At 44.4% G+C, this 19954-nt stretch overlaps 24 non-coding genes across 24 annotated transcripts; all 24 read left to right on the forward strand.

Moving 5' to 3' along the window:
* Positions 1-673: 673 nt before the first annotated feature.
* On the forward strand, positions 674-745 carry TRNAE-UUC (transfer RNA glutamic acid (anticodon UUC)). The gene has a single exon. It is a non-coding gene; the product is annotated as a tRNA-Glu (tRNA).
* Positions 746-824: 79 nt separating this feature from the next.
* Positions 825-896, forward strand: TRNAE-UUC (transfer RNA glutamic acid (anticodon UUC)). Its single transcript has one exon. It is a non-coding gene; the product is annotated as a tRNA-Glu (tRNA).
* Positions 897-1414: 518 nt separating this feature from the next.
* On the forward strand, positions 1415-1486 carry TRNAE-UUC (transfer RNA glutamic acid (anticodon UUC)). Its single transcript has one exon. It is a non-coding gene; the product is annotated as a tRNA-Glu (tRNA).
* A 79-nt stretch (positions 1487-1565) lies between these two features.
* Positions 1566-1637, forward strand: TRNAE-UUC (transfer RNA glutamic acid (anticodon UUC)). The gene has a single exon. It is a non-coding gene; the product is annotated as a tRNA-Glu (tRNA).
* A 79-nt stretch (positions 1638-1716) lies between these two features.
* Positions 1717-1788, forward strand: TRNAE-UUC (transfer RNA glutamic acid (anticodon UUC)). Its single transcript has one exon. It is a non-coding gene; the product is annotated as a tRNA-Glu (tRNA).
* Positions 1789-2306: 518 nt separating this feature from the next.
* Positions 2307-2378, forward strand: TRNAE-UUC (transfer RNA glutamic acid (anticodon UUC)). Its single transcript has one exon. It is a non-coding gene; the product is annotated as a tRNA-Glu (tRNA).
* Positions 2379-2456: 78 nt separating this feature from the next.
* On the forward strand, positions 2457-2528 carry TRNAE-UUC (transfer RNA glutamic acid (anticodon UUC)). Its single transcript has one exon. It is a non-coding gene; the product is annotated as a tRNA-Glu (tRNA).
* Positions 2529-2607: 79 nt separating this feature from the next.
* On the forward strand, positions 2608-2679 carry TRNAE-UUC (transfer RNA glutamic acid (anticodon UUC)). Its single transcript has one exon. It is a non-coding gene; the product is annotated as a tRNA-Glu (tRNA).
* A 79-nt stretch (positions 2680-2758) lies between these two features.
* On the forward strand, positions 2759-2830 carry TRNAE-UUC (transfer RNA glutamic acid (anticodon UUC)). Its single transcript has one exon. It is a non-coding gene; the product is annotated as a tRNA-Glu (tRNA).
* A 79-nt stretch (positions 2831-2909) lies between these two features.
* On the forward strand, positions 2910-2981 carry TRNAE-UUC (transfer RNA glutamic acid (anticodon UUC)). Its single transcript has one exon. It is a non-coding gene; the product is annotated as a tRNA-Glu (tRNA).
* Positions 2982-3060: 79 nt separating this feature from the next.
* On the forward strand, positions 3061-3132 carry TRNAE-UUC (transfer RNA glutamic acid (anticodon UUC)). Its single transcript has one exon. It is a non-coding gene; the product is annotated as a tRNA-Glu (tRNA).
* Positions 3133-3650: 518 nt separating this feature from the next.
* Positions 3651-3722, forward strand: TRNAE-UUC (transfer RNA glutamic acid (anticodon UUC)). The gene has a single exon. It is a non-coding gene; the product is annotated as a tRNA-Glu (tRNA).
* Positions 3723-5145: 1423 nt separating this feature from the next.
* On the forward strand, positions 5146-5217 carry TRNAE-UUC (transfer RNA glutamic acid (anticodon UUC)). The gene has a single exon. It is a non-coding gene; the product is annotated as a tRNA-Glu (tRNA).
* A 728-nt stretch (positions 5218-5945) lies between these two features.
* TRNAV-UAC (transfer RNA valine (anticodon UAC)) lies at positions 5946-6018 on the forward strand. The gene has a single exon. It is a non-coding gene; the product is annotated as a tRNA-Val (tRNA).
* Positions 6019-7833: 1815 nt separating this feature from the next.
* TRNAE-UUC (transfer RNA glutamic acid (anticodon UUC)) lies at positions 7834-7905 on the forward strand. The gene has a single exon. It is a non-coding gene; the product is annotated as a tRNA-Glu (tRNA).
* Positions 7906-11752: 3847 nt separating this feature from the next.
* On the forward strand, positions 11753-11824 carry TRNAE-UUC (transfer RNA glutamic acid (anticodon UUC)). The gene has a single exon. It is a non-coding gene; the product is annotated as a tRNA-Glu (tRNA).
* Positions 11825-12342: 518 nt separating this feature from the next.
* Positions 12343-12414, forward strand: TRNAE-UUC (transfer RNA glutamic acid (anticodon UUC)). The gene has a single exon. It is a non-coding gene; the product is annotated as a tRNA-Glu (tRNA).
* Positions 12415-13083: 669 nt separating this feature from the next.
* Positions 13084-13155, forward strand: TRNAE-UUC (transfer RNA glutamic acid (anticodon UUC)). The gene has a single exon. It is a non-coding gene; the product is annotated as a tRNA-Glu (tRNA).
* A 1848-nt stretch (positions 13156-15003) lies between these two features.
* TRNAE-UUC (transfer RNA glutamic acid (anticodon UUC)) lies at positions 15004-15075 on the forward strand. The gene has a single exon. It is a non-coding gene; the product is annotated as a tRNA-Glu (tRNA).
* Positions 15076-15593: 518 nt separating this feature from the next.
* Positions 15594-15665, forward strand: TRNAE-UUC (transfer RNA glutamic acid (anticodon UUC)). The gene has a single exon. It is a non-coding gene; the product is annotated as a tRNA-Glu (tRNA).
* A 518-nt stretch (positions 15666-16183) lies between these two features.
* Positions 16184-16255, forward strand: TRNAE-UUC (transfer RNA glutamic acid (anticodon UUC)). Its single transcript has one exon. It is a non-coding gene; the product is annotated as a tRNA-Glu (tRNA).
* Positions 16256-17075: 820 nt separating this feature from the next.
* Positions 17076-17147, forward strand: TRNAE-UUC (transfer RNA glutamic acid (anticodon UUC)). The gene has a single exon. It is a non-coding gene; the product is annotated as a tRNA-Glu (tRNA).
* A 1106-nt stretch (positions 17148-18253) lies between these two features.
* TRNAE-UUC (transfer RNA glutamic acid (anticodon UUC)) lies at positions 18254-18325 on the forward strand. Its single transcript has one exon. It is a non-coding gene; the product is annotated as a tRNA-Glu (tRNA).
* Positions 18326-19720: 1395 nt separating this feature from the next.
* TRNAE-UUC (transfer RNA glutamic acid (anticodon UUC)) lies at positions 19721-19792 on the forward strand. The gene has a single exon. It is a non-coding gene; the product is annotated as a tRNA-Glu (tRNA).
* Positions 19793-19954: the final 162 nt, after the last annotated feature.

Consider the following 19954-nt stretch of genomic DNA (forward strand, 5'->3'; position numbering starts at 1 on the left):
CATCACCTTAATAATCAACTAAATCTTCCGCCACAACTAGTGGGCGTTACAATTCAAATTTCCCGCCAACAAAATCACGTGATACGCGACGTCATCAATCTCAATCCCTTGCAATTTCCCCTCGGGCACGGTACCATCTAGAGGAACGAGATAGATAGAAAAGGGGGGGCAACAAATGGGGCTACGTAAAGGCAGCCTGTATACCGAATTAATTCGGTATACAGGCGTCTATATTCTCTTATGGTCTAGTGGGTAGGATACCTGGCTTTCACCCAGAAGGCCCGGGTTCGATTCCAGGTATCGGAGCGAGTGCTTTTGCACCGGTTTTGAAGAATAGACTTAAATGTATAGGTTTATGAATAGAATTAAGACTTGGGTGAGCAAGTCCGATATGGTCTAGTGGGTAGGATACCTGGCTTTCACCCAGAAGGCACGGGTTCGATTCCCGGTACCGGAGACTGTGCTTTGTACGGCTTTTAAAGAATAAATTTAAAGACACATTTATAGGAATAATATCTAGGGTTGCTCAAACCACTCCGATATGGTCTAGTGGCTAGGATATCTGGCTTTCACCCAGGAGGCCCGGTGTCGGAGCGAGTGCTTTTGTACCGGTTTTGAAGAATAGACTAAAGGATATAGGTTTATGAATAGAATTAAGACTTCGTTAAGCAAGTCCGATATGGTCTAGTGGCTAGGATATGTGGCTTTCACCCAGAAGGCCCGGGTTCGATTCCCGGTATCGGAGCGAGTGCTTTTGCACCGGTTTTGAAGAATAGACTTAAGGATATAGGTTTATGAATGGAATTAAGACTTTGTTCAGCAAGTCCGATATGGTCTAGTGGCTAGGATATCTGGCTTTCACCCAGAAGGCCCGGGTTCGATTCCCGGTATCGGAGCGAGTGCTTTTGCACCGGTTTTGAAGAATAGACTTAAGTATATAGGTTTATGAATAGAATTAAGTCTTGGTTCAGCAAGTCCGATATGGTCTAGTGGGTAGGATACCTGGCTTTCACCCAGAAGGCCCGGGTTCGATTCCAGGTATCGGAGCGAGTGCTTTTGCACCGGTTTTGAAGAATAGACTTAAATGTATAGGTTTATGAATAGAATTAAGACTTGGGTGAGCAAGTCCGATATGGTCTAGTGGGTAGGATACCTGGCTTTCACCCAGAAGGCACGGGTTCGATTCCCGGTACCGGAGACTGTGCTTTGTACGGCTTTTAAAGAATAAATTTAAAGACACATTTATAGGAATAATATCTAGGGTTGCTCAAACCACTCCGATATGGTCTAGTGGCTAGGATATCTGGCTTTCACCCAGGAGGCCCGGTGTCGGAGCGAGTGCTTTTGTACCGGTTTTGAAGAATAGACTAAAGGATATAGGTTTATGAATAGAATTAAGACTTCGTTAAGCAAGTCCGATATGGTCTAGTGGCTAGGATATGTGGCTTTCACCCAGAAGGCCCGGGTTCGATTCCCGGTATCGGAGCGAGTGCTTTTGCACCGGTTTTGAAGAATAGACTTAAGGATATAGGTTTATGAATGGAATTAAGACTTTGTTCAGCAAGTCCGATATGGTCTAGTGGCTAGGATATCTGGCTTTCACCCAGAAGGCCCGGGTTCGATTCCCGGTATCGGAGCGAGTGCTTTTGCACCGGTTTTGAAGAATAGACTTAAGGATATAGGTTTATGAATGGAATTAAGACTTTGCTCAGCAGGTCCGATATGGTCTAGTGGCTAGGATATGTGGCTTTCACCCAGAAGGCCCGGGTTCGATTCCCGGTATCGGAGCGAGTGCTTTTGCACCGGTTTTGAAGAATAGACTTAAGTATATAGGTTTATGAATAGAATTAAGTCTTGGTTCAGCAAGTCCGATATGGTCTAGTGGGTAGGATACCTGGCTTTCACCCAGAAGGCCCGGGTTCGATTCCAGGTATCGGAGCGAGTGCTTTTGCACCGGTTTTGAAGAATAGACTTAAATGTATAGGTTTATGAATAGAATTAAGAATTGGGTGAGCAAGTCCGATATGGTCTAGTGGGTAGGATACCTGGCTTTCACCCAGAAGGCACGGGTTAGATTCCCGGTACCGGAGACTGTGCTTTGTACGGCTTTTAAAGAATAAATTTAAAGACACATTTATAGGAATAATATCTAGGGTTGCTCAAACCACTCCGATATGGTCTAGTGGCTAGGATATCTGGCTTTCACCCAGGAGGCCCGGTGTCGGAGCGAGTGCTTTTGTACCGGTTTTGAAGAATAGACTAAAGGATATAGGTTTATGAATAGAATTAAGACTTCGTTAAGCAAGTCCGATATAATCTAGTGGCTAGGATATCTGGCTTTCACCCAGAAGGCCCGGGTTCGATTCCCGGTATCGGAGCGAGTGCTTTGCACCGGTTTTGAAGAATAGACTTAAGGATATAGGTTTATGAATAGAATTAAGACTTGGTTAAGCAAGTCCGATATGGTCTAGTGTCTAGGATATCTGGCTTTCACCCAGAAGGCCCGGGTTCGATTCCCGGTATCGGAGCGAGTGCATTTGCACCGGTTTTGAAGAATAGACTTAAGGATATAGGTTTATGAATGGAATTAAGACTTTGTTCAGCAAGTCCGATATGGTCTAGTGGCTAGGATATGTGGCTTTCACCCAGAAGGCCCGGGTTCGATTCCCGGTATCGGAGCGAGTGCTTTTGCACCGGTTTTGAAGAATAGACTTAAGGATATAGGTTTATGAATAGAATTAAGACTTGGTTAAGCAAGTCCGATATGGTCTAGTGTCTAGGATATCTGGCTTTCACCCAGAAGGCCCGGGTTCGATTCCCGGTATCGGAGCGAGTGCTTTTGCACCGGTTTTGAAGAATAGACTTAAGGATATAGGTTTATGAATGGAATTAAGACTTTGGTCAGCAAGTCCGATATGGTCTAGTGGCTAGGATATGTGGCTTTCACCCAGAAGGCCCGGGTTCGATTCCCGGTATCGGAGCGAGTGCTCTTGTACCGATTTTGAGGAATAGACTTAAGGATATAGGTTTATGAAAAGAATTAAGACTTGGTTAAGCAGGTCCGATATGGTCTAGTGGCTAGGATATGTGGCTTTCACCCAGAAGGCCCGGGTTCGATTCCCGGTATCGGAGCGAGTGCTTTTGCACCGGTTTTGAAGAATAGACTTAAGTATATAGGTTTATGAATAGAATTAAGACTTGGTTCAGCAAGTCCGATATGGTCTAGTGGGTAGGATACCTGGCTTTCACCCAGAAGGCCCGGGTTTGATTCCAGGTATCGGAGCGAGTGCTTTTGCACCGGTTTTGAAGAATAGACTTAAATGTATAGGTTTATGAATAGAATTAAGACTTGGGTGAGCAAGTCCGATTCGGTCTAGTGGGTAGGACACCTGGCTTTCACCCAGAAGGCACGGGTTAGATTCCCGGTACCGGAGACTGTGCTTTGTACGGCTTTTAAAGAATAAATTTAAAGACACATTTATAGGAATAATATCTAGGGTTGCTCAAACCACTCCGATATGGTCTAGTGGCTAGGATATCTGGCTTTCACCCAGGAGGCCCGGTGTCGGAGCGAGTGCTTTTGTACCGGTTTTGAAGAATAGACTAAAGGATATAGGTTTATGAATAGAATTAAGACTTCGTTAAGCAAGTCCGATATAATCTAGTGGCTAGGATATCTGGCTTTCACCCAGAAGGCCCGGGTTCGATTCCCGGTATCGGAGCGAGTGCTTTGCACCGGTTTTGAAGAATAGACTTAAGGATATAGGTTTATGAATAGAATTAAGACTTGGTTAAGCAAGTCCGATACGGTCTAGTGTCTAGGATATCTGGCTTTCACCCAGAAGGCCCGGGTTCGATTCCCGGTATCGGAGCGAGTGCATTTGCACCGGTTTTGAAGAATAGACTTAAGGATATAGGTTTATGAATAGAATTAAGACTTGGTTAAGCAAGTCCGATATGGTCTAGTGTCTAGGATATCTGGCTTTCACCCAGAAGGCCCGCGTTCGATTCCCGGTATCGGAGCGAGTGCTTTTGCACCGGTTTTGAAGAATAGACTTAAGGATATAGGTTTATGAATGGAATTAAGACTTTGGTCAGCAAGTCCGATATGGTCTAGTGGCTAGGATATGTGGCTTTCACCCAGAAGGCCCGGGATCGATTCCCGGTATCGGAGCGAGTGCTTTTGCACCGGTTTTGAAGAATAGACTTAAGGATATAGGTTTATGAATGGAATTAAGACTTTGTTCAGCAAGTCCGATATGTTCTAGTGGGTAGGATACCTGGCTTTCACCCAGAAGGCCCGGGTTCGATTCCCGGTATCGGAGCGAGTGCTTTTGCACCGGTTTTGAAGAATAGACTTAAGTATATAGGTTTATGAATAGAATTAAGACTTGGTTGAGCAAGTCCGATATGGTCTAGTGGGTAGGATACCTGGCTTTCACCCAGAAGGCACGGGTTCAATTCCCGGTACCGGAGACAGTGCTTTGTACGGCTTTTAAAGAATAAATTTAAAGACACATTTATAGGAATAATATCTAGGGTTGCTCAAACCACTCCGATATGGTCTAGTGGCTAGGATATCTGGCTTTCACCCAGGAGGCCCGGTGTCGGAGCGAGTGCTTTTGTACCGGTTTTGAAGAATAGACTAAAGGATATAGGTTTATGAATAGAATTAAGACTTCGTTAAGAAAGTCCGATATGGTCTAGTGGCTAGGATATCTGGCTTTCACCCAGAAGGCCCGGGTTCGATTCTAGGTATTTGAGCGAGTGCTTTTGCACCGGTTTTGAAGAATAGACTTAAGGATATAGGTTTATGAATAGAATTAAGACTTGGTTCAGCAAGTCCGATATGGTCTAGTGGCTAGGATATGTGGCTTTCACCCAGAAGGCCCGGGTTCGATTCCCGGTGTCGGAGCGAGTGCTTTTGCACCGGTTTTGAAGAATAGACTTAAGGATATAGGTTTATGAATAGAATTAAGACTTGTTTGAGCAAGTCCGATATTGTCTAGTGGCTAGGATATCTGGCTTTCACCCAGAAGGCCCGGGTTCGATTTCCGGTATCGGAGCGAGTGCTTTTGCACCGCATTTAAAGAATAGACTTAAGGATATAGGTTTATGAATAGAATTAAGACTTGTTTAAGCAAGTCCGATATGGTCTAGTGGCTAGGATATCTGGCTTTCGCCCAGAAGGCCCGGGTTCGATTCCCGGTATCGGAGCGAGTGCTTTTGCACCGGTTTTGAAGAATAGACTTAAGTATATAGGTTTATGAATAGAATTAAGACTTGGTTGAGCAAGTCCGATAAGGTCTAGTGGGTAGGATACCTGGCTTTCACCCAGAAGGCACGGGTTCGATTCCCGGTATCGGAGACTGTGCTTTGTACGGCTTTTAAAGAATAAATTTAAAGACACATTTATAGGAATAATATCTAGGGTTGCTCAAACCAGTCCGATATGGTCTAGTGGCTAGGATATCTGGCTTTCACCCAGGAGGCCCGGTGTCGGAGCGAGTGCTTTTGTACCGGTTTTGAAGAATAGACTAAAGGATATAGGTTTATGAATAGAATTAAGACTTCGTTAAGCAAGTTTGATATGGTCTAGTGGCTAGGATATTCTACAGGGCCGGTAGGCCCTTGTAGATATGACTTGATACTCTTCTTTAACGTTAAAGCAAAATTCACATGCTTTTTCCAATTTTCCTATGGAGATAAACATGGGGTTTTTCGTGATATTTAACCACCTCTAACTGAAAAACTACAGCGAAGTTACTTTTCGGAATACTCTTAATTTAACAATTAAGTATTCAGGGTGTGCGATCGGCTAGTTTAATCAGAAAAAATTAAGTCTAAGTATGTTAATTTTAGTTAATTACAGAAGTACTTGTTTCGACCATCGTGATTGGACATAATAATAATGCTAGAGCTCTTCGAAAACTCAGATTAACCAAGTATCTATGGTGTAGTGGTTATCACGTCCGCTTTACACTCGGAAGGTCCCAGGTTCGAGCCCTGGTAGATACATGACTTGACTATCGTTATTGGACACAATAATAAGCTAGATCTCTTCGAAAACTAAGAATAACCAAGTATTCATTGTGTAGTGGTTATCACGTCCGCTTTACACGCGGAAGGTCCCGGGTTCGAGCCCTGGTAGATACATGTTTTGACCATCGTGATTCGACATAATAATAAGCTAGATCTCTTCGGAATCTCAGTATTACCTGGTATGTGTAGTGTAGTGGTTATCTCGTCCGCCTAGATACATTTTTTGACCATCGTAATTGGACATAATAATAAGCGGTAAAGAAAACATAATTACTCAAAATTTAATTACATTAAGACTGAAGCGACAGATATTATATAAAAACGTCTTGGTTTGGACCAAGGCCGAAAAAACAAACGATATGTGGGAGGTTTATCAATTGACTGAAGTTTCAGATATTGAAATTTTTTCTAGTTATTTTTATACACTCAATCCTTAATCAATATTTAATTCAATCAACTGATTTTACTGTTAATCGACCTAGTCCCTCTAAATTAATTGAAAAAATTACATATCTACGCTTTTTCAAGAACAATTACATTTTCCGAAAACATTTTATCATGAAATTAATTATTTTGAAGGGATTTCGTGTCGATGCTCACTAACTTGTGAGCATCTTGACCGACATAGTTTCAATTGTTGCTGGCTTGACAAATTTTCAAGTTTGCACCAAAAGAAGTTTAAATCTGTTTTAAGTTGTTGATAAGACTGTCGTTTAGAGTGAATGTCGTCTACTTAAGACAAAGCAAGAAAGTTTATCCTGTGTGGTAAAGGGTAAAGATCACATGAACAGAAATACTTCTCAGACTTGTTATATTCATTTCCCGCGGAAATAATATTTTTAAACACATCATTCATTACTAGTTATGCCAAGAAGGTCACATTTAACTCCGACACCCCCTCCCTTCCTCTATTTTCCCAATATATGGCATTTTATAATCACCAGTGGTTTCAGTGTATGGGTCATCTGAGCTGTCGCAACACGCTCAGCCAATATTACCATAGACTGAGTTATGACCAAGAAATTCTTAAGTACGGAAAAGGAAGTTCCAGTGCAACTTTACCATCAAAGAGGCGACAATAGAAATGTAGCATTTCGATATACGAAATTAAATGTATGAATTCGCGCAACACCCTTGTTTGGCATCCACGATCAAATATTTACATTTTCCATTCGAGTTATGCCAAAGTTCGCTTGCTTTTTTTAGACATCCAGTAGAACATTTCAAATATTCAATACTGTATCCTCAAGATGATAAATTAATTTCATGATAAAATGTTTTCGGAAAATGTAATTGTTCTTGAAAAAGCGTAGATATGTAATTTTTTCAATTAATTTAGAGGGACTAGGTCGATTAACAGTAAAATCAGTTGATTGAATTAAATATTGATTAAGGATTGAGTGTATAAAAATAACTAGAAAAAATTTCAATATCTGAAACTTCAGTCAATTGATAAACCTCCCACATATCGTTTGTTTTTTCGGCCTTGGTCCAAACCAAGACGTTTTTATATAATCTGGCTTTCACCCAGAAGGCGCGGGTTTGATTCCCGGTATCGGAGCGAGTGCTTTTGCACCGGTTTTGAAGAATAGACTTAAGGATATAGGTTTATGAATAGAATTAAGACTTAGTTCAGCAAGTCCGATATGGTCTAGTGGCTAGGATATCTGGCTTTCACCCAGAAGGCGCGGGTTTGATTCCCGGTATCGGAGCGAGTGCTTTTGCACCGGTTTTGAAGAATAGACTTAAGGATATAGGTTTATGAATGGAATTAAGACTTAGTTCAGCAAGTCCGATATGGTCTAGTGGCTATGATATCTGGCTTTCACCCAGAAGGCCCGGGTTCGATTCCCGTTATCGGAGCGAGTGCTTTTGCACCATTTTTGAAGAATAGACTTAAGGATATAGGTTTATGAATGGAATTAAGACTTAGTTCAGCAAGTCCGATATGGTCTAGTGGCTAGGATATCTGGCTTTCACCCAGAAGGCGCGGGTTTGATTCCCGGTATCGGAGCGAGTGCTTTTGCACCGGTTTTGAAGAATAGACTTAAGTATATAGGTTTATGAATAGAATTAAGACTTGGTTCAGCAAGTCCGATATGGTCTTGTGGGTAGGATACCTGGGCCGTTCGGCAGCGCTATTTTGAACACTTCGCGGCGATGTCTCGTAGACGTCCTACGGACCGGGCTGTAATTGACTTTTACGCGTCTTTCGTTAATAACAGACTTTGTGCGGCCGACGCGCAGGTTTGTGATGCCCCGATACGGTGGGCGGACATTTCAATGGTCTTAAATTGCGCTCCCGCCGGCAAAAGCCCGGGTACTGACGGTTTCACGAACGAGTTCTGGCGATTCGTGCTGCCACATATTCAGGAAGAATTTGTTGCACTCCTTTCCCATTGTCATTCGGAGGGTCGCCTTCCTCCTTCTATGAAGGAAGGGCTCATTATCTTGCTGCCTAAAGCCGGTGATTTAAGAGACGTCAAGAACAGACGCCCCATCACGTTGCTAAACGCGGACTATAAGCTCGTCGCGAAAGTACTCGGTTCACGGCTTTCTTCAATTTTTCCATCGTTAATTCATGGTTCGCAAACGGGCGCCGTTCGATCACGTTCCGCGACCAGTACTCCCGCCCTTTTCTCCGACATCATGGACTATCTGCAGCGGTCTCGCGGGCCGGGTATCCTCGTTAAATTAGATCTCGCGAAAGCGTTTGATCAGGTTTCGTGGGACTACCTCTTTGCGGTACTTCGCGCTTTTGGCTTCGGCGAGCCGTTTCGCAAGTGGATTCAATTATTTCTCGTTGGCAGCAAGTCTTGCCTGAAAATAAATGGATATTTAACAGACTTTTTTCAGCTCGGTCGATCGGTCCGCCAGGGCTGTCCGCTTAGTCCCTTGCTTTACGTTCTCTCTTCCGAACCCCTATGCTACGCCTTGGAATGCCGTCCCGCTATCGACCGGATTCTTTGGCCGACCTCTCAGCCTCCTCCCTTGTTACGGGTTCATGTCGATGACAATGCCTTGGTGGTCCGTGATACAGCATCCGTATTGGAAGTTGTGCGGGAATATCAGCGGTATGGCCTCGCGTCGGGTTCCGACTTGAACATCTCCAAGTGTCGAGGTATGTGGTTGGGCTGCGACCGGGGTCGAGCCCCATCCTCTGTTGCGGACCTCACTATCTCGTCCGACCCGCTCGAGATTTTGGGCATCTTTCTCAGTACGGATGGCGCGGTATCGGACGATCTTAACTGGAGCCCGCGTTTGGCTAAATTCCGTCGTGTCCTTCGCATTTGGAAAGGTCGGTGCCTTTCCTTGTCGGGCAAGATCGTGGTGGTCAACACTTTGGCCATGTCATTACTGGGGCATTCGCTGCGGTCCCTCGCGTTACCTAATCGGTTTGAGGACGACTTTCGCCGGGAAACCCTGGGTTTTTTGTGGGGTGAACGCGGCCATACGGTCGCTTATTCTTTGCTTACGCGTCCGAAGAAGGTCGGCGGCTTCGGGCTGGTTGACTTGCGCACGAAGAAACTTACTTTTCGCTTGCAAGAACTGTTACGGTATATTACGGGCGCCGACGCGCAACGTACGTACGAACTGGCTCAGTATTTGTTGTGTCCTTCTTTGCATGCCTCGGACCCGGGATTTGACATTTTGCAGTGCACGCTCCCTGCCTCGTATGTCGCGAGGCTCTCACCCCGGTATCGTGAGCTTTGGCTCGCTTGGTCTGAATTCTGTGCCACTCAGAATCTGCATTTAAGAGACCCGCCCGATTTATTAAGTTCGGTTTTATTCTTCAACCCGCGTATTGACATGTCCGGTCTCAGTCCGCGTGCTCGTGCGTGTTTTCTTTTTCACGGTCTGTATCGCTTACGGGATTTTACTTACGAAGTGGTTCCGGGTTTTTTACCCAGTCCCGCGATTGCTGACCTGTGTGGGCTAGCTTCGGACGCCCCTTGCCCGTCGTGGCTTACAACTGCGGTTCAATATATCCATTCTGTTCTCCCGGAGACTTGGCTTTCCCGCGTTCGGTCGCGGCGCCGCTTCTGCCGTACGGTCGGTGTGACATTAGTCGATAATACGGGTGCGGATTTCAACTTGACTGCCCTGACCAGCAAGGTCATCTACGGTCGTTTTGCGCTCTCCAACGTTGCTGAGTCCCCAGGTGAGCATGCCTGGCGCCGGTTCTTTGGGGGTCCCCTGCCTCGCCCTGCCTGGTCAACGTTACACTCGTCTTTGCTTCGTCCTTCTCATCGCGACGTCAACCTTCAAGTGGTGCATGGGGCTATCTTTACGTCTGAGCGGCTTTTTGCCATCGGTCTTTCGTCTAACCCCACGTGCGTGTTTTGCTTCAACAATGTCGAAACTTTAGAGCACATTTTCTTGCGCTGCCCCTTTACGATTCGGCTCTGGCAGTCCCTCTTTGTCACTAAATTAGGCTTGGCCCTTGACAGTGTGCTGGGCAGTTGTACGCCCGGCAGGGACTCTTTTATCATCTTTCAACATTATTCGGCTGGCATTCGCCCTAAATCCCGTGTGAAATTCGTTCATTTCTTAACGTCACTCTTTAAATGGCTGGTTTTAAATGCACGTTCGTTTTTAATTAGTACTGCCAAAGTCTCGTTAGCTATTTTAGAAAAACGTTGTTACGCTATTTTAAAACGCGAACTACGTCTAACCTTAAGCTCCCATTTCTTGTTATTGAATCGTGATGAACATTTTTTAAAGCATATAAAACAATTCTTAGACTGGTTGTAATTGTTCGATATTTCCTGATGTGCACAAAGTAGCATTGATTATCTTTGACGTTTGTATCAATTTTGTTTTATAATAAAAAAAAAAAAAAAAAAAAAAAAAAAATACCTGGCTTTCACCCAGAAGGCCCGGGTTCGATTCCAGGTATCGGAGCGAGTGCTTTTGCACCGGTTTCGAAGAATAGACTTAAATGTATAGGTTTATGAATAGAATTAAGACTTGGGTGAGCAAGTCCGATATGGTCTAGTGGGTAGGATACCTGGCTTTCACCCAGAAGGCACGGGTTCGATTCCCGGTACCGGAGACTGTGCTTTGTACGGCTTTTAAAGAATAAATTTAAAGACACATTTATAGGAATAATATCTAGGGTTGCTCAAACCACTCCGATATGGTCTAGTGGCTAGGATATGTGGCTTTCACCCAGGAGGCCCGGTGTCGGAGCGAGTGCTTTTGTACCGGTTTTGAAGAATAGACTAAAGGATATAGGTTTATGAATAGAATTAAGACTTCGTCAAGCAAGTCCGATAAGGTCTAGTGGCTAGGATATCTGGCTTTCACCCAGAAGGCACGGGTTCGATTACCGGTACCGGAGTTGTGCTTTGTACGGCTTTTAAAGAATAAATTTAAAGACACATTTATAGGAATTATATCTAGGGTTGCTCAAACCAGTCCGATATGGTCTAGTGGCTAGGATATCTGGCTTTCACCCAGGAGGCCCGGTGTCGGAGCGAGTGCTTTTGTACCGGTTTTGAAGAATAGACTAAAGGATATAGGTTTATGAATAGAATAACGACTTCGTTAAGCAAGTCCGATATGGTCTAGTGGCTAGGATATCTGGCTTTCACCCAGAAGGCGCGGGTTTGATTCCCGGTATCGGAGCGAGTGCTTTTGCACCGGTTTTGAAGAATAGACTTAAGGATATAGGTTTATGAATGGAATTAAGACTTTGTTCAGCAAGTCCGATATGGTCTAGTGGCTAGGATATCTGGGTTTCACCCAGAAGGCCCGGGTTCGATTCCCGGTATCGGAGCGAGTGCTTTTGCACCGGTTTTGAAGAATAGACTTAAGTATATAGGTTTATGAATAGAATTAAGACTTGGTTCAGCAAGTCCGATATGGTCTAGTGGGTAGGATACCTGGCTTTCACCTAGAAGGCCCGGGTTCGATTCCAGGTATCGGAGCGAGTGCTTTTGCACCGGTTTTGAAGAATAGACTTAAATGTATAGGTTTATGAATAGAATTAAGACTTGGGTGAGCAAGTCCGATATGGTCTAGTGGGTAGGATACCTGGCTTTCACCCAGAAGGCACGGGTTCGATTCCCGGTACCGGAGACTGTGCTTTGTACGGCTTTTAAAGAATAAATTTAAAGACACATTTATAGGAATAATATCTAGGGTTGCTCAAACCACTCCGATATGGTCTAGTGGCAAGGATATGTGGCTTTCACCCAGGAGGCCCGGTGTCGGAGCGAGTGCTTTTGCACCGCATTTAAAGAATAGACTTAAGGATATAGGTTTATGAATAAAATTAAGACTTGTTTAAGCAAGTCCGATATGGTCTAGTGGCTAGGATATCTGGCTTTCGCCCAGAAGGCCCGGGTTCGATTCCCGGTATCGGAGCGAGTGCTTTTGCACCGGTTTTGAAGAATAGACTTAAGTATATAGGTTTATGAATAGAATTAAGACTTGGTTGAGCAAGTCCGATAAGGTCTAGTGGGTAGGATACCTGGCTTTCACCCAGAAGGCACGGGTTCGATTCCCGGTATCGGAGACTGTGCTTTGTACGGCTTTTAAAGAATAAATTTAAAGACACATTTATAGGAATAATATCTAGGGTTGCTCAAACCAGTCCGATATGGTCTAGTGGCTAGGATATCTGGCTTTCACCCAGGAGGCCCGGTGTCGGAGCGAGTGCTTTTGTACCGGTTTTGAAGAATAGACTAAAGGATATAGGTTTATGAATAGAATTAAGACTTCGTTAAGCAAGTCCGATATGGTCTAGTGGCTAGGATATCTGGCTTTCATACAGAAGGCGCGGGTTTGATTCCCGGTATCGGAGCGAGTGCTTTTGCACCGGTTTTGAAGAATAGACTTAAGGATATAGGTTTATGAATAGAATTAAGACTTAGTTCAGCAAGTCCGATATGGTCTAGTGGCTAGGATATCTGGCTTTCACCCAGAAGGCGCGGGTTTGATTCCCGGTATCGGAGCGAGTGCTTTTGCACCGGTTTTGAAGAATAGACTTAAGGATATAGGTTTATGAATGGAATTAAGACTTAGTTCAGCAAGTCCGATATGGTCTAGTGGCTATGATATCTGGCTTTCACCCAGAAGGCCCGGGTTCGATTCCCGTTATCGGAGCGAGTGCTTTTGCACCGGTTTTGAAGAATAGACTTAAGGATATAGGTTTATGAATGGAATTAAGACTTAGTTCAGCAAGTCCGATATGGTCTAGTGGCTAGGATATCTGGCTTTCACCCAGAAGGCGCGGGTTTGATTCCCGGTAACGGAGCGAGTGCTTTTGCACCGGTTTTGAAGAATAGACTTAAGTATATAGGTTTATGAATAGAATTAAGACTTGGTTCAGCAAGTCCGATATGGTCTTGTGGGTAGGATACCTGGCTTTCACCCAGAAGGCCCGGGTTCGATTCCAGGTATCGGAGCGAGTGCTTTTGCACCGGTTTTGAAGAATAGACTTAAATGTATAGGTTTATGAATAGAATTAAGACTTGGGTGAGCAAGTCCGATATGGTCTAGTGGGTAGGATACCTGGCTTTCACCCAGAAGGCACGGGTTCGATTCCCGGTACCGGAGACTGTGCTTTTTAGGGCTTTTAAAGAATAAATTTAAAGACACATTTATAGGAATAATATCTAGGGTTGCTCAAACCACTCCGATATGGTCTAGTGGCTAGGATATGTGGCTTTCACCCAGGAGGCCCGGTGTCGGAGCGAGTGCTTTTGTACCGGTTTTGAAAAATAGACTAAAGGATATAGGTTTATGAATAGAATTAAGACTTCGTCAAGCAAGTCCGATATGGTCTAGTGGCTATGATATCTGGCTTTCACCCAGAAGGCACGGGTTCGATTACCGGTACCGGAGCGAGTGCTTTTGCACCGGTTTTGAAGAATAGACTTAAGGATATAGGTTTATGAATGGAATTAAGACTTAGTTCAGCAAGTCCGATATGGTCTAGTGGCTAGGATATCTGGCTTTCACCCAGAAGGCGCGGGTTTGATTCCCGGTAACGGAGCGAGTGCTTTTGCACCGGTTTTGAAGAATAGACTTAAGTATATAGGTTTATGAATAGAATTAAGACTTGGTTCAGCAAGTCCGATATGGTCTTGTGGGTAGGATACCTGGCTTTCACCCAGAAGGCCCGGGTTCGATTCCAGGTATCGGAGCGAGTGCTTTTGCACCGGTTTTGAAGAATAGACTTAAATGTATAGGTTTATGAATAGAATTAAGACTTGGGTGAGCAAGTCCGATATGGTCTAGTGGGTAGGATACCTGGCTTTCACCCAGAAGGCACGGGTTCGATTCCCGGTACCGGAGACTGTGCTTTTTAGGGCTTTTAAAGAATAAATTTAAAGACACATTTATAGGAATAATATCTAGGGTTGCTCAAACCACTCCGATATGGTCTAGTGGCTAGGATATGTGGCTTTCACCCAGGAGGCCCGGTGTCGGAGCGAGTGCTTTTGTACCGGTTTTGAAAAATAGACTAAAGGATATAGGTTTATGAATAGAATTAAGACTTCGTCAAGCAAGTCCGATATGGTCTAGTGGCTAGGATATCTGGCTTTCACCCAGAAGGCACGGGTTCGATTACCGGTACCGGAGTTGTGCTTTGTACGGCTTTTAAAGAATAAATTTAAAGACACATTTATAGGAATTATATCTAGGGTTGCTCAAACCAGTCCGATATGGTCTAGTGGCTAGGATATCTGGCTTTCACCCAGGAGGCCCGGTGTCGGAGCGAGTGCTTTTGTACCGGTTTTGAAGAATAGACTAAACGATATAGGTTTATGAATAGAATAACGACTTCGTTAAGCAAGTCCGATATGGTCTAGTGGCTAGGATATCTGGCTTTCACCCAGAAGGCGCGGGTTTGATTCCCGGTATCGGAGCGAGTGCTTTTGCACCGGTTTTGAAGAATAGACTTAAGGATATAGGTTTATGAATGGAATTAAGACTTTGTTCAGCAAGTCCGATATGGTCTAGTGGCTAGGATATCTGGCTTTCACCCAGAAGGCCCGGGTTCGATTCCCGGTATCGGAGCGAGTGCTTTTGCACCGGTTTTGAAGAATAGACTTAAGTATATAGGTTTATGAATAGAATTAAGACTTGGTTCAGCAAGTCCGATATGGTCTAGTGGGTAGGATACCTGGCTTTCACCTAGAAGGCCCGGGTTCGATTCCAGGTATCGGAGCGAGTGCTTTTGCACCGGTTTTGAAGAATAGACTTAAATGTATAGGTTTATGAATAGAATTAAGACTTGGGTGAGCAAGTCCGATATGGTCTAGTGGGTAGGATACCTGGCTTTCACCCAGAAGGCACGGGTTCGATTCCCGGTACCGGAGACTGTGCTTTGTACGGCTTTTAAAGAATAAATTTAAAGACACATTTATAGGAATAATATCTAGGGTTGCTCAAACCACTCCGATATGGTCTAGTGGCTAGGATATGTGGCTTTCACCCAGGAGGCCCGGTGTCGGAGCGAGTGCTTTTGCACCGCATTTAAAGAATAGACTTAAGGATATAGGTTTATGAATAGAATTAAGACTTGTTTAAGCAAGTCCGATATGGTCTAGTGGCTAGGATATCTGGCTTTCGCCCAGAAGGCCCGGGTTCGATTCCCGGTATCGGAGCGAGTGCTTTTGCACCGGTTTTGAAGAATAGACTTAAGTATATAGGTTTATGAATAGAATTAAGACTTGGTTGAGCAAGTCCGATAAGGTCTAGTGGGTAGGATACCTGGCTTTCACCCAGAAGGCACGGGTTCGATTCCCGGTATCGGAGACTGTGCTTTGTACGGCTTTTAAAGAATAAATTTAAAGACACATTTATAGGAATAATATCTAGGGTTGCTCAAACCAGTCCGAAATGGTCTAGTGGCTAGGATATCTGGCTTTCACCCAGGAGGCCCGGTGTCGGAGCGAGTGCTTTTGTACCGGTTTTGAAGAATAGACTAAAGGATATAGGTTTATGAATAGAATTAAGACTTCGTTAAGCAAGTCCGATATGGTCTAGTGGCTAGGATATCTGGCTTTCACCCAGAAGGCGCGGGTTTGATTCCCGGTATCGGAGCGAGTGCTTTTGCACCGGTTTTGAAGAATAGACTTAAGGATATAGGTTTATGAATAGAATTAAGACTTAGTTCAGCAAGTCCGATATGGTCTAGTGGCTAGGATATCTGGCTTTCACCCAGAAGGCCCGGGTTCGATTCCCGGTATCGGAGCGAGTGCTTTTGCACCGGTTTTGAAGAATAGACTTAAGTATATAGGTTTATGAATAGAATTAAGACTTGGTTCAGCAAGTCCGATATGGTCTAGTGGGTAGGATACCTGGCTTTCACCTAGAAGGCCCGGGTTCGATTCCAGGTATCGGAGCGAGTGCTTTTGCACCGGTTTTGAAGAATAGACTTAAATGTATAGGTTTATGAATAGAATTAAGACTTGGGTGAGCAAGTCCGATATGGTCTAGTGGGTAGGATACCTGGCTTTCACCCAGAAGGCACGGGTTCGATTCCCGGTACCGGAGACTGTGCTTTGTACGGCTTTTAAAGAATAAATTTAAAGACACATTTATAGGAATAATATCTAGGGTTGCTCAAACCACTCCGATATGGTCTAGTGGCTAGGATATCTGGCTTTCACCCAGGATTCCCGGTGTCGGAGCGAGTGCTTTTGTACCGGTTTTGAAGAATAGACTAAAGGATATAGGTTTATGAATAGAATTAAGACTTCGTTAAGCAAGTCCGATATGGTCTAGTGGCTAGGATATCTGGCTTTCACCCAGAAGGCGCGGGTTTGATTCCCGGTATCGGAGCGAGTGCTTTTGCACCGGTTTTGAAGAATAGACTTAAGGATATAGGTTTATGAATAGAATTAAGACTTAGTTCAGCAAGTCCGATATGGTCTAGTGGCTAGGATATCTGGCTTTCACCCAGAAGGCGCGGGTTTGATTCCCGGTATCGGAGCGAGTGCTTTTGCACCGGTTTTGAAGAATAGACTTAAGGATATAGGTTTATGAATGGAATTAAGACTTAGTTCAGCAAGTCCGATATGGTCTAGTGGCTATGATATCTGGCTTTCACCCAGAAGGCCCGGGTTCGATTCCCGTTATCGGAGCGAGTGCTTTTGCACCGGTTTTGAAGAATAGACTTAAGGATATAGGTTTATGAATGGAATTAAGACTTAGTTCAGCAAGTCCGATATGGTCTAGTGGCTAGGATATCTGGCTTTCACCCAGAAGGCGCGGGTTTGATTCCCGGTAACGGAGCGAGTGCTTTTGCACCGGTTTTGAAGAATAGACTTAAGTATATAGGTTTATGAATAGAATTTGACTTGGTTCAGCAAGTCCGATATGGTCTTGTGGGTAGGATACCTGGCTTTCACCCAGAAGGCCCAGGTTCGATTCCAGGTATCGGAGCGAGTGCTTTTGCACCGGTTTTGAAGAATAGACTTAAATGTATAGGTTTATGAATAGAATTAAGACTTGGGTGAGCAAGTCCGATATGGTCTAGTGGGTAGGATACCTGGCTTTCACCCAGAAGGCACGGGTTCGATTCCCGGTACCGGAGACTGTGCTTTGTACGGCTTTTAAAGAATAAATTTAAAGACACATTTATAGGAATAATATCTAGGGTTGCTCAAACCACTCCGATATGGTCTAGTGGCTAGGATATGTGGCTTTCACCCAGGAGGCCCGGTGTCGGAGCGAGTGCTTTTGTACCGGTTTTGAAGAATAGACTAAAGGATATAGGTTTATGAATAGAATTAAGACTTCGTCAAGCAAGTCCGATATGGTCTAGTGGCTAGGATATCTGGCTTTCACCCAGAAGGCACGGGTTCGATTACCGGTACCGGAGTTGTGCTTTGTACGGCTTTTAAAGAATAAATTTAAAGACACATTTATAGGAATTATATCTAGGGTTGCTCAAACCAGTCCGATATGGTCTAGTGGCTAGGATATCTGGCTTTCACCCAGGAGGCCCGGTGTCGGAGCGAGTGCTTTTGTACCGGTTTTGAAGAATAGACTAAAGGATATAGGTTTATGAATAGAATAACGACTTCGTTAAGCAAGTCCGATATGGTCTAGTGGCTAGGATATCTGGCTTTCACCCAGAAGGCACGGGTTTGATTCCCGGTATCGGAGCGAGTGCTTTTGCGCCGGTTTTGAAGAATAGACTTAAGGATATAGGTTTATGAATGGAATTAAGACTTTGTTCAGCAAGTCCGATATGGTCTAGTGGCTAGGATATCTGGCTTTCACCCAGAAGGCCCGGGTTCGATTCCCGGTATCGGAGCGAGTGCTTTTGCACCGGTTTTGAAGAATAGACTTAAGTATATAGGTTTATGAATAGAATTAAGACTTGGTTCAGCAAGTCCGATATGGTCTAGTGGGTAGGATACCTGGCTTTCACCCAGAAGGCCCGGGTTCGATTCCAGGTATCGGAGCGAGTGCTTTTGCACCGGTTTTGAAGAATAGACTTAAATGTATAGGTTTATGAATAGAATTAAGACTTGGGTGAGCAAGTCCGATATGGTCTAGTGGGTAGGATACCTGGCTTTCACCCAGAAGGCACGGGTTCGATTCCCGGTACCGGAGACTGTGCTTTGTACGGCTTTTAAAGAATAAATTTAAAGACACATTTATAGGAATAATATCTAGGGTTGATCAAACAACTCCGATATGGTCTAGTGGCTAGGATATCTGGCTTTCACCCAGGAGGCCCGGTGTCGGAGCGAGTGCTTTTGTACCGGTTTTGAAGAATAGACTAAAGGATATAGGTTTATGAATAGAATTAAGACTTCGTTAAGCAAGTCCGATATGGTCTAGTGGCAAGGATATCTGGCTTTCACCCAGAAGGCACGGGTTCGATTACCGGTACCGGAGTTGTGCTTTGTACGGCTTTTAAAGAATAAATTTAAAGACACATTTATAGGAATAATATCTAGGGTTGCTCAAACCAGTCCGATATGGTCTAGTGGCTAGGATATCTGGCTTTCACCCAGGAGGCCCGGTGTCGGAGCGAGTGCTTTTGTACCGGTTTTGAAGAATAGACTAAAGGATATAGGTTTATGAATAGAATAACGACTTCGTTAAGCAAGTCCGATATGGTCTAGTGGCTAGGATATCTGGCTTTCACCCAGAAGGCCCGCGTTCGATTCCCGGTATCGGAGCGAGTGCTTTTGCACCGGTTTTGAAGAATAGACTTAAGGATATAGGTTTATGAATGGAATTAAGACTTTGTTCAGCAAGTCCGATATGTTCTAGTGGGTAGGATACCTGGCTTTCACCCAGAAGGCCCGGGTTCGATTCCCGGTATCGGAGACAGTGCTTTGTACGGCTTTTAAAGAATAAATTTAAAGACACATTTATAGGAATAATATCTAGGGTTGCTCAAACCAGTCCGATATGGTCTAGTGGCTAGGATATCGGGCTTTCACCCAGGAGGCCCGGTGTCGGAGCGAGTGCTTTTGTACCGGTTTTGAAGAATAGACTAAAGGATATAGGTTTATGAATAGAATTAAGACTTCGTTAAGCAAGTCCGATATGGTCTAGTGGCTAGGATATGTGGCTTTCGCCCAGAAGGCCCGGGTTCGATTCCCGGTATCGGAGCGAGTGCTTTTGCACCGGTTTTGAAGAATAGACTTAAGGATATAGGTTTATGAATGGAATTAAGACTTTGTTCAGCAAGTCCGATATGGTCTAGTGGCTAGGATATCTGGCTTTCACCCAGAAGGCCCGGGTTCGATTCCCGGTATCGGAGCGAGTGCTTTTGCACCGGTTTTGAAGAATAGACTTAAGTATATAGGTTTATGAATAGAATTAAGACTTGGTTTAGCAAGTCCGATATGGTCTAGTGGGTAGGATACCTGGCTTTCACCCAGAAGGCCCGGGTTCGATTTCCGGTATCGGAGCGAGTGCTTTT

The sequence above is a fragment of the Phalangium opilio genome, unplaced genomic scaffold (genome assembly GCF_054372755.1).
Source record: "Phalangium opilio isolate 3A_F unplaced genomic scaffold, DU_Popi_V2 ptg000055l_1, whole genome shotgun sequence".
Classification (NCBI taxonomy): domain Eukaryota; kingdom Metazoa; phylum Arthropoda; class Arachnida; order Opiliones; family Phalangiidae; genus Phalangium; species Phalangium opilio.